The sequence below is a fragment of the Lactuca saligna genome, chromosome 9 (genome assembly GCF_052625555.1).
Source record: "Lactuca saligna cultivar CGN05327 chromosome 9, ASM5262555v1, whole genome shotgun sequence".
NCBI classification, from domain to species: Eukaryota; Viridiplantae; Streptophyta; class Magnoliopsida; order Asterales; family Asteraceae; genus Lactuca; species Lactuca saligna.
This window is the reverse complement of record NC_136425.1, coordinates 148,137,535-148,153,337: the sequence shown is the minus strand read 5'-3', so window position 1 is coordinate 148,153,337 and position 15,803 is coordinate 148,137,535.

Sequence of the window (15,803 nt, the reverse complement as noted above, 5' to 3'; positions counted from 1 at the left end):
TGATTTATAAAAATAATAATCAAAATTTAAGAGCTATATGCATATTTATGTAGTCACTTTTAATCAAAATTTAAGAGCTATATGCATATTTATGTAATCAACTCATGGTATTAGGGTTCATCATCACCAAACAAAAGTAAATGGTTATTAGCCCATATTCATAGCGGAAATACACATAATCAAAGAGTAAATTGAGTTAAACATGGTGAAAAACTGAAAACTAAGAAAACCGAAGAATTAATGATGTTCTTCACGTAGATCTCTCTATCCCTTGTTCTCAAATCGAAATCTGATCTTCATAGGGTTTCTAAGAAGTATTTAGTCACTTTAGGTTTCCGGTATATGCACCTCTCTGAACAATGTCTCAAAATGTGACATATATATATATATATATATATATATATATATATATATATATATATATATATATATATATATATATATATATACGGAAAGGATCAAATGAGAACACCTAAAAGGTTGAGAACGCGAGAACAGCTATATTCATTTGTGATGTCATGTATTCATTTGTGGAGAAATGATAATTTTTTACGCACAATCAACATTAATATATTTTTTCTCTTCAATTGAAATTAAAGACGTAAAAATTTATCATTTCTCTAAAATGAATATATGGAATCGCAAATGAATATATTTTGTTCTCGCGTTCTTAACCATTTTGGTGTTCTCATTTGATCCTATTCCTATATATATATATATATATATATATATATATATATATATATATATATATATATATATATATATATATATATATATAGTTGTCATATAATAGGTTTCACGACGTGGAAGAAAGGCTCGCCATGACGTGGGAAACACTTTAAACGTGTATGCTTCAAGTCTTCTATGCAGATAATCGGGAAGGTTCCATGCTTCCACGTCATGGACCAATGAATGTCACGTCATGGGATCTTCTTTTGCATGTTGATACATATTTTATATGCTAGTTTTTAATTTATTTATATTATTTAATCTAACTAGTTAAAACAGATAGGTTGTGTACCTAGTCGCATAATAAAATAGTGAGGTAAGTAGGGTGTCGAACACTTGGGGCATGGGAATGATTTTAGACTAAATAAATCTACTAAAACTTAACTAATTTTAAGCAAACAATAAAGAATTGGGGGTTTGTTTTGATTGTTTCAAGTTCTAAAAACTTATTAACAACCAACTTTTGAAATAGCAAACAAGTATTAAACTAATGACAAAGTAGAAAATGGTTTTGGAAACAAGATTTAAAAAGGATTTTCGTTTAGATTTAATTCACTTATTCCCTATTTATGATTTTCGGATAGTCAAATGGTTTCAATTTTCGTTAATGTTTAACTTACTAATCATTTAATTTAATGAGATTATCTATTCAGTGATCAAGTGGACAAACAATCAAATAAAATAGTGTTTAGTTTGAATTATGCAAGACTTGAAGTATAAACTGATATTAATGTTAGTAAATACCAAGCTCTATATATGAATGTTCATCATATAATAGCTCACACATTAAAGTTACCAAATTTTCTATTTAACCCTAGATTTTTGTTCAAAATACTAATCCTACAACTTTACATTCATAAAATCATAAGATTTAAGCACATCAATATAGATAGTTCATCTAATCCTAATAATACTCAACAATAAATAGAAAATATCAACACTTTAATGCATAAGGATATTTATCAAGCTTAACATAATAAATATGTAACGACCTGAATTTTTCAAAGAAAATTTTTCATTTTTAATTAACCAACCACATTTCCAGAAATCTAGAATTTCCAAAACAATTGTTTCAAATCCATATTCATTACAACTTTATTTTCAAATATCAGGGTATCCCATAAAGTCATCGAGAAAGAGTGCACGCCACGCCTTCAAGCTTTGCCCTTGCCCTTGGACTCAGATGAACCTGAAACAAATCCACAAACTGTAAGCGAATGCTTAGTGATTTCCTCAGAGCATATCCCACACACAAAACACATAACACATATCGAATTAGCCATACGCTACATATATCACATAATTCATGCATTCGAAAATTGAGGAAGCCCTAGAACCCCCCCCCCTGGGTCATATACCAAATGCCACGGGAACCCCGACGTGGTCTTTGTCTGCCATGGGAAGGTCTTCCTGCCTTGGGAACCCCCACAAGGTCTTCCTACCAAACAAACATAATGCAAACTATACAAGCAAATATTTTAGGATGCCATGGAAACCCTCCAAGATCCTATACCAAAAGCCACGAGAACCCCCACGTGGTCTTCCATGCAAACAACCTACTATCATATCGCACATTCAATCAATAACTGTATCTCATAAAATGGGCCGACTTTGGTGCCTTAGACCCATTGATATGGCGAGCAAACTCATCTCTCACGGGCTGAACCGGAAAACTGTAGTCAGATATATCCCACGCTGCTCCTCCCAAACTGGCTATAATCAATGCATAAATGACTCAGCATAATCCCATAAATACCCCCAGGGTCAACCCTGGTCAAAGTCAAGGTATATAGTCAAGGTCAACAACCCATATTGACCTTGACTCGACGAGTACAATCAGTCACTCGTCGGGTCCACTGTTCACTTACCAACTCGTTGAGTCACCTAAGGGACTCGTTGAGTTCCTTGATGTTCACGATCGTAAACCATCAACCATACACCCCTGACCGTGAACCCTTGGCCATAAACCCTTGGTCATGAACCCTCTTGGCTCGCCAAGTTACCAGAGGGACTCGATGAGTTCTCACATGATCGGTTCTTTCCAGTGGGATTAAGGTCTCAATCTTTAGATCCATACTCTCCTAGTGAAGATATCACATAAAGTTGCAAAGTTTACGTGCATGCATAGCCTCACATGGCCATAACACCAAAACTAACATTCAAACAAAGTTCTTATGCATGGAGAGGGAATGAGCTCAATAAAAAATGCAACTTTATGATATTTGGGGCCTAAGAAGGTCCTGATTTGGAACCATATCCTTGTGATAGGTCCAGATCTAAGCTTGCTTCCATTTCCTCAAAGTTGGTCAAAACTCTCAAATAGAATTTATGCTTAAGGTAACAGATTCATACCTCAAATCAATGCCCAAGACGAACTACATGCTAGATCTAGTGTTTTCCCCCCTAATACTTCTTCTTCAAGCTTGGAATCCTCCCCAAAATCTCAAGGATAAGCTCCTAATTGATCTTACTTCACTCACAAGAAGGTGTGTTGTCGTAAACGTTCTTCTATGGTGCTAAGGGAGGCTACTGGGGCGGATAATGATGTTTATAAAAGGGGTAAACCCAAAATTTAGGGTTTTCTTAAAACATCTCGGGCTCGCCGAGTCGGTCCCGTTCCACGTTTCCTGATCTCACGACCCTACTCGACGATTTAACCTCCCAACTCGTCGATTCCATGCATAAATCCTTTCCAATTCAAACCTGGTGTTACAAAATAAACCACTAGATTGAATCTAAAATCAATAAATCAACACATAGTTTCAAAGACCGTATCCTATAAACGAAATTTAGGGCTTTTAACCCATAATTATAAAAAAAAAACTTAAAATTAAGCAAAATTTGAATCACGTGATTAGAACAAAGCAAACCGAGCTAATAGATGTGATTGTGCCTTCAATCTCTTCAAAATAAGATCTCTAATCGAATTATGATCTCCACGGGCTCCTAGAGGTGTCTCTATGTAACACCCGCAAATTCGGGGCTAGGAAAATAAGTTATTATACACCATAATAGTGACTTTTAAATAGGATATTATTTAGGATGAATTATCTTAACCAAGTTATAATATTTATGACAAGGATTCCACACATATAAAGAACACTAAAATCTGACTTCATATGAAGATGTTATGCTTCTTCGAAGTTTCGCGATTAAAACGACACGACTCTGCGTATCATCAAAAGTAATTTTATATAAATTACTTTTTAGCCTAAGGGGTCTAAACAAAAGGTGTGGTATTCATTAAACCGAGAGTGTGCATATAGAGAACGTCTAAATCTGACTTCATTAGATGAAGTTTATGATTTTTCTAAGATTCAACTTAGCAATATACAACTTAAAAATTGAATTTTAGATCGGCCAACTTTTAGCCGAAACAATCTAAACGAGAATCAAATATCTCGTTAATAGGAATTCAACAGTATAAAACAGTCGAGGACGGACGTCGGATGAGAAAAGTTATGCATTTTATATGGACTTTAACAGTCTAAGATAGTGTTTGTTTTTTGTCTGTAGATTTGCGTGACCTCTTTTGTCTGCGCTGCACATACGACGCACAGACATTAGTCTTCGCAGACCATTTGTTTTTTTGAAGACTGCAGACCTAAAAATGTCTGCGCGCCCTCTTCTTGGCACAGATGTGGACCAAAGTCTTCTAACATCTTCAGACATCTTCTAGCACAAAAAAAAACATTTATATCTTTATTTTTTTAAGTTTTTTTTAATTTATATTTTTTCCAACTTTATTAATGATAAACAATTTGAAAAAAAAAATTACAAAACTTTAAATAAACGGATACAAACATGATATTTTTGACAAATTTATAAATATAGATTTATTAAAATAATAGTCGTTGAAGTTGTTTATATAAATATGAAAAAAATCATAATATATTCTTATATTTTTTTGCAAAAATTTATAAAACATTATTTAATATAGTATCGTCAATTTCTCGAGAAAATATTTATGGTACGTTTTAATGGATTTAATTGAAAAACCATTTTATTTCCATCCATTTATGTATCGAATTCTTTGATCACTAATTATAATGTTTAGTTGTATTGTTGCAACCAAAGTTGTTGGTTTTTTATCAAATATATATATGTCAATTCATATCATTTTTATTTTTATTTTTATACAATAATATATAAATGTTGATCTGGATTCGTTAGTTATTTATAACAAAGTCATAAAAATATTAAAAAAATCACTTTGAAGTTTAAAAAAATCAGTTTATTTAGATTTCAGTTTATTTTAGTAGCCTGCAGATGTTAAAAAAACAAACAGTCTGTTTTTTTCAGACTGTAGACGTTTGGTCCACCTCTTCTAATGCAGAGGTCTACAGATGTAGTCCGCATACTGCAGACATTTTGCCTCAGAAAAAACAAACAACACCTCTATGTAAAATAAATAAAGTCAAAAGTAGCCGACAAAATCTAAAGGAAAGTTGTAAATCCCCTCGATAGCTATGCGTGAATATAAAGTACTTCAAAATCTATGTGGAACACATATCTTCTAGAAGGGGGCGACATGGCTCCAGCCAAAAACGAACACATATCAGCTATAGAGAGGGCCGACCAGATCAGTACGCAACGCACATCTGGTCTAGGCATGGCGCACAATATGGTTTTTAGCCCTCTAAATACCTGTTCACCTCCTGATCATTCATCACCCCTTTACAACCGATTCTCTCGACTTTTGCTCTGCCTTAGCCCTATTCTCCCTTAGTTCTAGTATACCGACAAAGCCATGCGACCCTTGACTTCCCAACAAGTAGTAGCTTTCGAGTAAAAGCTTTGCCAGTGCAATTTCTAGACTTTTGTCTAGGGAATCTCTGTAAGTTAAATTACACTCTAACTTTATTTTAGTGTAATTTATATTTAAATTCATAGTCGTTGTTATGAATTTATAAATAAGATTTGTAAGTGATTCCAACATCATATTACTGATTGATCTACTTACGGGGATGATGCCTAGGCCGGATTTAGTAAGGTGTTCAAAGTGAGATTTCCAAACAGTATACTCTTTATACCAAACGGACCCTACCTCCGATATGATCCTACCTAGTTATCCCTTATCAGCTATAGATCACTAGACATTGGAATTAATGCAAAATCTAGACTATATTATCATAGTCACCATAATCATGAAACTAGACTAAGACTTAGAACTATGTACATCTAGGTCTTTTGGAAAAGTGTTAAGGCAAATTCATGTCGTAACCTCGAGTCGTCTACTATTATCAAGTGAGTGCATGGTTACTTTCAAACTTACACATGGATACAATTATCCTAAATGCTTAATTTCTGTGTGTGTTGTCCTTGCAGTGTTTAATGTAGTTGTACAATATGATTGTTACTTGATTAAAGCGTATATTTATCCTACTTAATAATATGATTGGGTAGTCAAAGGTTGTACGAAATAACAAATGAGAGATCCTGAAAAGGCTGTGTGAGATAGTGGTTGTGATAGGTTAGTGAAAGTCATATGAAATAGTAAGTCATGCCTGGCATGTCTATCCCAAGTACTATTGTACTGTTGTGCTAAACCAAAGTACTAGTGTACTATCGTGCCTTCCATAACTATCCAAAGTACTAAGGTGCTATCATGTTGCCGTGTTTACCCAAAGTATTATCATATTGTTGTGCCAAATCAAATAGGAAATATAGGTGTCTGTTGAAAAGTTCCTTTAAGTGAGATCCCTGGAGATCATCATACTAGGATTAGAAAGTGAGGATACTATTAATGGGGTAGTTGGGGTGTTTGAATGCAGAGAAATATATATAATTAAAGATTATAATATGGTGGGTTGAAAACCCTATGTGCTCACCAGGTTTTCCAACCTGACCCACTCAGTTTCTTGTATCACAAGTAACGCTACAAAGGTACTGATAGATAATATAATTATCTGCCGAGAGATTAAAGGATTTCTTAGGGTGCTATAATATTGATTGTAAGGCCCGTTTGTGTTTATCTTTTGTATCAGTTATGATATCCCAAGATTTTTTTTATAATCAATGAAAAACATTTCTTCAGAAATACTTTTACAGGACCAATTCCGCATTTATAAACGAACTTTGATTTACATAAGCATAAATGAAAAGGTTTTTAAATGACAGTAAATTTGGGGATGTCACAGTTGGTATGAGAGCATTAGTTTAAGAGAACTAGTAGTTTTAGGAAAATTCTATACTTCAACTTAAAATGCTAAGAAATGATCGTGAGATAAGTGTCTATTATAATTTAGGTAATACACTTGAATTGACACAAGCACTAGTTCACTTTAGGATAAGATGTCTAATTTTCTTTATATGATACATGACTTATGCATGCTATAGCTATAAGATGCCCTATGATGTCTTAGGCTACCTATCTAATTGATATTATTAGGTTTAGGGTCTGTTGCTGACCTAGGATTAGGAAGTTTTATGTGTTTAGGTTTCTAAACGTTGAACTGACATATAACTTTTCGGAGTGATAAGGAGAATTATGCATCTATGCCTTCTCTATCTTAAATTTCTCATTCCGAACGACTACTTTGGTATACAGAACATCATGGTGAGGGCACGTAGTGGATTAGGAATTCATAATGAAAATCGTTAGCCTAAGCCCCACGTGATCAAGTGTACACCTAAAATTGTGCAGATAAATGAACATGTTACAATGGCAATGATTAGAACCATGTTAGCTAAACATAGGGAGGAAATGAGACAGTTTGTCCAAAAGAACGGAAGAGAACCCTCTATGCCTATTGTACAACCCAAATTGAATGAAGGTCAGTCGGAGGAAGGAAACTATAGCAAAACCGTGAGTCAAGTTAAGCCATAAGTAATTAGGATGAATGACTCAAATGGATGGGTATATAGGAACAAATGCAAGTATAAGGACTTTATGAGTTGCAAAACCTCATCCTTTACCAGAGAAGAATACCCGATGGGAGTTATGGACTGGATTTTGGAGATAGAGCAGACTTTCATCACCTGCGGTTGCACAGGAAAGTAGCAAACCACATATACGGTAAGACAATTTAAGAGATCAATTATTTGTTGATGGAACACACTGGGAAAGATAATAAGCCTAAACGATGCATTGCAGATGACATGGAAAGAGTTCCTAATGCATGTCAAATGAAAGTAGTGTTCTTCTTAGAACATACTAGAACTGGAGAACCAATTCCTGAATTTGAAGAAGGGGAGTTTGATTGTGGAGGAGTACGCTAATGCTTTCACCGATAAGATGGAGTTCACCCTATGTATTTTCCCAGACGAATTATCCAAGATCGATAGGTACACCAAAGGGCTACCATGGGAGTACGTTGTGTCGGTTAAGCAAGCACCTACTTTTAAAGCAGCCGTCTAGGCTGCAAAGTCTGTGGAAGGTATGATCAAGCAGAGAGTCGCCAACAAGATTGAAGTTGGCGAGAAAAGGAAAAGTGAAGGACTCTCAAAGTCTAATAAGAAAGGTAAAATCTCAACGACTGACCCTAACGACAAGAAGTCTGTGGTAGTAATGATGGTGCAATAAATACAAGAAAAAGCATGTTGGGCAATACGAAAGAGAAGTGACATGCTACAGGTGTGGAAGACCAGGTTACTATTCTGACGAGTGTCAGTATAAAGGAAGGGTGTGTTTCGAATGTAAAGAGGAAGACATGTCATGAAGGACTGTCCAAAGAAGAAAGAAGCTGCCAGGCCAAATATTCCGCCAAAGCTAAAAGCGAAGGCATATTTTATGGGGCTTGATAAGGAAACAAGAGGGCAAGAATTTGGAGTTGATTTTATAGAGTACTTGAGAGAATGAGACAAATGATTAGTATTAAGTTGTGTGGCCTGATTTAATAGGCATACATCATAAATAAATCTTGTAATTGTTTTCGAAGATAATGCAATTTCTTAAACAATGTTATGTGCTTTCTGTGCAAATTCCCTTTTGTGATAAATTAGCCGACTGCAGGATATTGGGGATGAGTATGAGTAGGTGTGAAAAGTAGTAGAGGCCTATACTACCGGAAGCATAGGACTTGCACTTGGATCATGGAAAGTCACAAGGTTACTAAGACTCTAATATTTGAACCATTTTGTTCATTTCCATCATTACCTTTGTTTTGGTAGTAAATATTGATATTCCGACCTTAGTGGTCATATCGAATTGAGTCTGACTAATCTACAAAGTGATTTCGACGTAGCGGATGACTTTAGAAAAAGATAAATCAAAGAGATCAATAGAAGTACCACGATCGCCGCTAAAATTAAGCAACCAGTAGTTAGAAGTGATACATGCTAGAATGTGATTATATCACATTAGAACATGAAGGAAGGTATCCTTCCTATTAGAGTCTGACTCAAAGAGACTAGTGTATAACAATTGCATCATACGATGAGAGGTCATTAGAACATGACCCATTAGTCTGTTATGGTAGTCAAAGTAAGGATCTTAATTTAGGTTAAGTCTATCCTAGATGGACCAGGAGCATCCAATTTAGAAGAAAGAGTATGTGCAACACCGCCAACGGTCCAAAATATCTAAGAGTTGGAAACTCGAAGTACATAAGAGTTACAGTTACCACCTAGGATGGAAAAGAAACGTACGGAGTCATTATACAAGTCCTGTTTTGTTGATGATTCTGGGACGCAATCATCATAAAGAGAAGATAATTGTAACATCCGTAAATTCGGGCTAGGAAAATAAGTTATATACACCATAATAATGACTTTTAAATATGAGATTACTTAGGATGAATAATCTCAACAAAGTTGTAGTATATGTGACAAGGATTCCACATATATAAAGAACGTTGAAATCTGACTTCGTATGAAGAAGTTATGCTTCTTAGAAGTTTCGCGATTAAACCGACATGACTCTGCGTATCGTCAAAAGTAAATTTTTGATAAATTACTTTTTAGCCTAAGGGATCTAAATGGAAGTCATAGTAGTTGTTAAACTGAGAGCGTGTATATAGAGAACGTCTAAATCTGACTTCATTAGAGGAAGTTATGAATTTTCTAAGATTAAGTTTACCAGTATACAACTCAAAAATAGAATTTTATATCGGTTAATTTTTAGCCGAAACAATCTAAACGAGACTTTGAAAAACATTCATTTTTGCATTCCTACCACCTATTCCCTTTTATTTACCCCATTTTGTTTCAATAATTATTGTCAAATTCCAAGTGACACAACTATAAAAAGAAAATTCTACATATAACAATTGTCCTAAAAATATATCTAATTTTTTTTGCAACATCTTTATATTTTTGTGGAACTTTTTCTCCTTTTTCATTTCTTTTTATTTTTTTTCAATATTTTAATTTCAACTTTCACATATAAACAAGCAAATAATACTAACTTTTTCTATTAATACTATAGTTCGTGACTTTCTAAGATTGGAGTACTCGAAATATGTTAGGCAATTAATGGAACCCATGACTTTCGATGAAACTCATATGACAATTTTCTTCCCATCCATCCAAGCTTCTATAATTAGGTAGATAGATATAAATATCCCATGGGGGAATATTCACTGAGTCTTAAAGGCCACAAATTGACTCGACTCATAAACTATTACTTATTTATTATATAATTAAACTTAAAGTGCAGAAATTAAACGAATAATACTTGGAACTTGAATCGCTTTATTTTAACAGAAATGACCCAAGAGATACATCATCACCGATAGGCTTTTCATCAAGTCTAGATATTCACAAAGCAAAACAAATTATGCCCCTCAAACGACACAAATGTGTGCTTTTGTCTCATGATTCCACTAGAACTAGGAAGCCACAAATATACTATAACAAATTAACTTAACTAAATTTTAGATTTCGCATCAAACTTTCGACATAACACTAGCAAATTTAGTTCTAACGCAATAATATCAAAAAAAAAAAAATTAAAATTCTAGATTCTCTATTTTAGACCATTTTGTAAATCTATATATATTTAATTTTCGTATTCTTTTTTTTTCGCCCCCTTACTCCACACTTATTTCATACAATGTCCCTACTATTTGAATATAAAATAAATAACACAAAAGCTAAAAGGAAGAAAAATAAATAGACGCCCCCGATGTAGTAGTGGTGAGATCGAAATCGAATGTATTCCACATCATGGGCCAAGGTATTCTACGTACCCACACTTGTTGGTTGTTTTCCATCACAGGAACTAACGTTACAAAGATTAAGAACGAGTGAAAAAACACGAAAAAACAAACAAATGAAAAAGGAATTAAAAACACAAAAATAAAAAAGAAAATTAAAGCAATAAACCAAACCGTGGGTTGCCTCCCGAAAGTGCTTCTTTTTGCAGAGACATGAGCCGGACTCTTTCCCGCTTTACATTGTGGCGGCTATCTCGAGGATCACATCTTCCCATTTGTTGTCTGTATTGAATACTATTAGATTAAGGTGTCTAAGTTCATAACTAAAATAATATATACTTGTAATTATAAGCAAAATCCTTTTTGGGTTGCCCTAATAAGTACTAGAACTGGATTAGAATGACATTTGTAGAGAGTGCATCAATTTATTATTCTATTATATGATTAGTAAATTGTAATAAATGATTTGTTGATATATTATATGATTAATCTATTAATTGGAAATAGATAGTTGATTTGTTAATTTATTATGTGATTAATAAATTAGTATGAAACCAATTGTTGAATAATTGATTTGTTAATTTATATGATTAATAAATTAATATGAAATCAATTAGCTTTGATTAATTATTAATCGGAATTAATCTAGAATTAATTCAAGCTTACTTAGAATTAATTAAAGGTGTCGGGGATGAATTGTAATTGTTGATAGTTGAGCAAGGAAAGACAATTCCAGAAGGTTCTATAAGTTGGACGGTTTTTGTGGGGCTTTTAGGGTTTCTAGAAGCCTCATGAAGCTTATAAGGATAATTGGCTTGAATAGATAAAATATAAATATTTTATTATTCAAATCAGGGTTTATCCTAGAGACCCCCTACATATAGATATCTTCCCTTGGGAATCAAATTTAATGGCTCTCACTTCCTAAAGGGTAAAAAATTTACTTTCCTCTTCTCTCCTCACTTGTCTTCTAGTTCTAAGGTTTGGGTGTGAGCCATTAGAGGCATCATCATTTTGATGCTAAGCTTTCCAAGACCAACAAATACAATGGATTGAAGTTATTTGTTTACTACAACAAATCAAAGGTATGTAACCCTAATTCTTGTATTTTGATTATACTAGGTTTCAATTAGGGTTCATATTAGTTTTGTTGTTCATTGTATGTTACATTCAAAGTGTTATGACATAGATCCTTTAGGTTGCATGTTCCCTTAAGTCTTAAGTGAAATTCTACAAGCACATAGTTTTTGTAGTCTATAAAACCCATCAAATACTCCTTCATAATGCTTGATTCGATGCGTATTTACCTTGAATGTTGTTCCATCCTCTTTAATCAACTAAATTGCTTTGTATGGTAACACCTCCTTCACCATGAGCGGTCCATATCAGTGGGTTTTATGTATAGCTAAAATGTATTTAAATAATGCTTAAAAATATGTATAAATATAGCAGTATCATTTTTTTTAAACAATTGTAATTAATTTCTTTAGATTACAAACAATTGAATATACGTTTATTATTTTGGATTAATGCAATCATATATTGTATAATTAAATTTTAACTAGCCCTTACCACGATGAGAGAATGTGAGGTTAGCCAAGAAGAAAATCAGGTTCGGTTCTGAGGATTCAAATGTCCATGATGAGGCGGATAAAAAAGGCCCTTATGCCTTTCTAATAAACAATTTTACAGTTAACATAATTTAGTAACAATAGAGTAATAGAGTAATATTCACAATTCACTAAACCAAGAACCACCAACATTAACAATAGAGTAATATTTCACTAACCTAACCATACCACCACATCCTATTCTGCCACTCTTGAAAACAACCTTCATATCCTAGGTATTTTCTTATTCCATGCTATAGAATGTCATGATATGATTAACAAGTCTTCTACTGACCCCATGTTTTTCGTTTCATGATTAAGTTCTTAATTATTTGTCTCAAATCTTATTACTCACCTAAAATAAATCACATCTTCAACTGAAACATGCAAAATATTTGTGTAGGCCATCTTAGTTCCTTTTTTCTAATTACCAATTCAATGTCCTCTTTGATTTCATATTCTTTAATTTTATTTTAATTTTTGAAACCTTGTATTCATCATGTTGTTTGATATCTTGAAAATGTTTTGGCTTACTCCATTGAAAGACATCAAAGGAAGAAAGAGGTTTACATAATCTGCTATCTCTTTGAAATGGGTTTTTATGTCCTTGGATACTTTCTCAGGCATTCAAGTAAACAACTGGCAATTATAAATTGATAATCCTCATTCCTTAATTTATAATAATCTATTACAATATATGTATTACTGATTAGCTAGCATGACCAAGAATCAAGAATGAAGAATCATTGATAAAGTGATAACAGGATAATCGACCCTCACCTGATGCCCTGATTTGCTGATTGTTGTCGCTGGAGGTGGGACGCCTGGAAGGCTGCGATCGATTTTTTTTTACGACATCAAACACAATGTGATGTATTGATCGTTGTTGGCTTCCATTTGACGCTGCTTCTTCTGATGATTTTGGAATGCTTCTTCCTATGACGATGCTTCTTCCGATACATCATACATATTATTAAAAAAGATCAGGCCCCTTAAAATTATGGGCCCTGTTCCATTACCCATCTTGCACATGCCCTAAACCCGGCTTGAAGAAAATGAAAAGAGAATGTGAAGTTAGCCTTTATTACAGACATGACCTTGTATAAGAGAAAGTAGAGATGAAGTATTAAAGCAGTGAAATAGTAAAGAAGTAGGAAAAACTAGATTCATTTGTTGTGCATTTACCATTAAGTCGATTGTTATACTTTGTTCTTTTCTTATTGATAACTTATATTGTTTTGATGTATGTTTTTTGTCTAGTATATGCTCTTATTGTATCTATACAATATTTACATGATTTGTCTCTTCATCCAACTTTATTGTATCCTTTTTTCAAATTTAGATACATACTATTATGTATTCTTTATCTTATTCTCTATGTTTGGATAACCTTTTCATATTACATCACATTTTTTAGGTGTAGACACGTGAATAAGTCAATTTTATTTTTTAATCTCACTCTTTTCATGTATGTATTCTTTTTCTTGGGTTAATGTTTCATATTGCAAGAGATTATTTGATACGGACACATGAACATGACAAACTCTCTTTTTTCTTTTTTATATCGAAGGTAGTTGTTGAAAGTTGTCTCCCTACCAACGGTCGGGCTGCCTTTTTCTTACCTTCTATCTTCCTTATTTTTATGGGATTAGGGTATTGTTACTGTAATTTTTAGTTAGTTTTAAGAAGTATCCATTTAAGTGATTGGATAACACATACAATGTTGTAGATCAACCAGGGACGGATCTTAGAGGGAGCCCTGGGTAGACCGTTCTATCCCCTAAGTTTTTAGTCGCTGTAGAAATTTTTTAATAAAATTTTCGGGGTAGTGGAATTTTCTTGATGTGCTTCCCAAAAAATCTACGTGTGTTACCCCTGATATTTTGCTATGGATTCGCGATGAGAGCAACCTATTTGCTTTTTTGGGGCGATTAAGTCAATTTTACCATCTATCAACAACTTGTATACCTATTTCCATAGGGGGCGCGGAGGAAGGGGTAAAGTGGGCAGCTGCATAGAGCCCGATTTTTTTTTGGAGCCAATTGGTTTTATTATGTTATATATGTATATATATTTATTTAGAAATAAAGAAGACTTATAATAACGACAATGGTCTTTTTCATTTGGCTCGTCCAGGGCATTTAGGAAATTTAAATCCTCTAGACCGGCCCTGCCTATTTCAATGAACCAAATGAATTTCTCTTATTTCTAAAGACAAGGTGACCAAATCACAGTAACTCCTATTTCAAATCCAAATATTTTCATGCATAATATGTTGGATCCAACTGATTAGAACACAATATGCATGATGAATCCTTGGCCTAGGTCAACATGAATTCGACAATTCCAACTCCACAAACCTAGTTTTGAGCCATGGGTACGAGTTTTTGTTAATGTTACAATTTTAACCATGTTTGGTTCCAATGTCGGTTTACTTTACGGATATGAGGCCCAATCATTTGGGTATTTTGTCAAACCCCCAAAGACTTGTTCATTTGGATTTCGGCATCATTGATTAACTTAAATGGATTAACTTAATCTTCTTTGAGAAATCAATAATTGATTCGAGTATATAATATCATTTGGATCTTGACAAATGACAAGTTACTTTAAACTTATTAAATAATAAATCAATGATTGTCGTTTTTCTCAAAACAAAAACAATAAAACATATACAATAACCGTTGACAAATGCTTTTGTTTTGAAAAAGAAACTATAAATAAAAAATACACCGCAGCTTAAGTTGGCAAGTGGCAACTTAACCCAGACAGCTGTATATATATTTCATCACAAATTGCGAGCTGCGACCTGAGAGGAACCTAATCCATACAAAATGGAAACTTTGCTCCTTCCCTTCCACGAGATTCAAGCATTATATCACATGTCGCCCCTTTGCCACAACTCCCTATCTTACATGTGTCCTCACACTTTATATTTTTTTTTTTATTTTCCTGAAAACACTTGCTTTAAATCAACCTACTAGGTATTTTCCCCATAAATTAATACTAAAGTGAAAACAAAATTATAGATTGCTTCCTTCAATCTACAAAATATCCCAATACTATTACAAATGTTATGTGGCTGGTCCTTATAGTTTTAAAATTTAATATGATTGGTCTATATGTATAACACCATTAGATTTCCTGCAATGAACAATGTTTTAGGTTTCCTTTGGAATTTTAGAAAATTATATTTTCTATTTGAGTTTTCTGCCAGAAAAAAGATGGTAGCCGAGAAAAATGAGATGGCTGCCGGAAACAATATTGGTGAAGATGATGAAGTAAAGTTTAAAGAATAATAATATAAAATAAACATTATAGTGAAACCCTTCGGAAAGTGTAATTAAGATGGTCGTTGATATGC